The 2,519-nt window shown below is 44.0% G+C and overlaps 1 long non-coding RNA gene across 1 annotated transcript in view; it reads left to right on the forward strand.

Moving 5' to 3' along the window:
* The first annotated feature begins 417 nt into the window (after nt 1-417).
* Nucleotides 418-2,519, forward strand: part of LOC106811490 — a 13,505-nt gene continuing 11,403 nt past the window's right edge. The window contains exon 1 of the long non-coding RNA XR_001394147.1: nt 418-491. This is a non-coding gene — a long non-coding RNA (uncharacterized LOC106811490). The remainder of the gene's footprint in view (nt 492-2,519) is intronic.

A 2,519-nucleotide genomic window follows, 5' to 3' on the forward strand; every position in this document is an offset into this window, starting at 1 on the left:
TACCACCACCACCACCACCACCAGCGCCACCGCCACAACTACCACCACCACCACCACCAGCAGCAGCAGCAGCAGCAGCAGCACCACCGCCGCCGCCACCACCGCCACACAAAGCAATCGAGTGGAGGGGAGTGAGGGGAGTGAAAGGAAGATAAATCAGGAGAGTGGAGGGAAGAGAAGGGGAGGCAAGGCAGGAAAGGGGAAGGGGAGAAGAGGATTGCGGCAGGTGAATAGGGAGGGGGAGAAGGGGATTGCGGCAGGTGAATAGGGAGGGGGAGAAGGGGATTGCGGCAGGTGAATGGGGAGGGGTCATGACCAGCATGCATGACGACGTGTTCGGCTCGCGCGGGCGCGCATCCGTGCCTCGTACGTGAGATCGCTGACAGAACACCACCGAGTAACTCAAGTAACTCAATACAGCAGGTGATTGATCGATTATTCAATACGGCAAGTGACGAATCGATACATCAGGTGACAAATCGATACAGCAGGTAAAAAATCTATCCAACAGATGACAGATCGATACAGAAAGTGATAAATCGATACAGCAGGTGATAGATATAGCAGGTGATCGATACACCAGGTGATTAGTGTGTGATCAGTGCGCAGGAGCTCGATAGATTGTAATGGTTCAACTCAGCAGACATCCGGTCAGCAGTACAACGGTAACGTTATCAAATCACATTCAGTGTGTATACGAAAGATGCTTGCGAGCGTGCGAGCGAGCGTGCGTGCGTGCGTGCGTGCGTGCGTGCGCGAATAAGTATGTCCGTATTCCTGCGAGTGCGCGCGCGTACGTGTGTGTATGTGTGCGTGTATGTAGTACATGCGTGTGTGCATGCGTTCGTGCGTATATATAAACATTATTTATTGGCAAGCACTGCTTATCCTTTATTCCTACCCTTTATAAGCGATGGATTCCTAGCGTGTGCCTAAAAGAGCACAACACTGAGATATGGCGCACCGAGTTTAAATGTTTTTAAATTAGGCCGTGGCTACGCGTCCGGTTACCGGACGCCCAGCTCCCAGGCTACGAGTCCGGTCATCCATTTCCTATGTGAACCCAACTATTTTTTTTCCAGTAAAAAACACTAAACAATACTTTTTTACCATATTATTACTTGCAGAGTGATAATTAAGTAATATCGTTAAGTAAATATCGTATTAATCAACGAGACGCAATTCAATTTGAAAGGAGCGTGGCCTAATCGTGACGTAGTTTTGGGAATCTGTGCTGAGCTTTGTGCTATGGCATACATGCTACGCACCGGTACAATTATTCTTGTAAAGCAGTTAAACAAATAGTAGAAGTCTGTACGAAATCGACCACAAACAACGTTTCCATGCAACAATTTGTCACTAACACCTGATGATCGCGCGTGAAATGGATGACCGGACGCGTAACCACTGCGTTTAAATTATTTATATAATACAAGATCATTGAATAAATCTAGGAAGTAGCAAATCTAGAAGATAAATGTAGGAAGTAGCAAATCTAGAAGTAACAAATCTAGAAGTAGCAATCTAAATGTAGCAAATCTAGACGTAGCAATCTAAATATAGCAAATCTAGAAGATAAATGTAGGAAGTAGCAAATCTAGAAGTAGAAAATCTAGAAGTAGCAATCTAAATGTAGCAAATCTAGAAGATAAATAAAGGAAGTAGCAAATTGAGAAGTGACCAAGTTGAGCTTCATGCGCCATCAATGGTATACAGGTCGAAGAGACAGCGCTATAGGAGCGCTATATAGCGCTATACCTAGAATAAAGTACATTATATACTATTTCTCTACGACCTGCGAACTTTCTCGATTTTGGCATTAATTACAAATCAGCCAAGCTAGTAGCTCTTCGCTCCAAATACAGGACACTGTCTCCTATGAGTTTGGTGATTAGTAGTAACTGAGTTTATTAGAACGACCAGCAACGGTACGACAACACTTCGATCACAACAGCTCGATCACAACTGTTATAAACAAATTACTACAAAATTATTACAAACAAAGCGCGTCAGATGATTGCAGATTCCAAATGAGACAGCGTCACAGGTTCGTTGTAACTCTGTCTTTATTAGTACTTGACACATACAATATTATTTACAACATATATAGATATACAGCCTATGTAACCATGCCTAGGTCCTGCGCTTCGTCTCCCGTTCTCCGTATCTCTACATAGTAACTGAACTGTGTATATGTGTGTGTATCTGACTAATGTGTCGTCACTCTCGATCTCATATATATACTCATTCAAGGGCGTATCGGCACTTCGATCCACAATCCGATATATTGTCCAGCTGCTTATTCTAGTGATAACACATTGTCAATTATCTCTCAACGTGCGCGTGGGGCTAGGGCAACGGTGTCTTATGTTATTACAATAATATCAAGAGCGTATTAAGAAGCTTCTTCATAATCATTCACCATAATTCTTCTTCATAATCGCTCTTGATAATATCGAGGAGATAAACTCAACAAGGAGCGCTGGCGTACCTGGCGTACCTGGCGTACCTGGCGTACC

The sequence above is a fragment of the Priapulus caudatus genome, unplaced genomic scaffold (genome assembly GCF_000485595.1).
Source record: "Priapulus caudatus unplaced genomic scaffold, Priapulus_caudatus-5.0.1 Scaffold544, whole genome shotgun sequence".
NCBI classification, from domain to species: domain Eukaryota; kingdom Metazoa; phylum Priapulida; class Priapulimorpha; order Priapulimorphida; family Priapulidae; genus Priapulus; species Priapulus caudatus.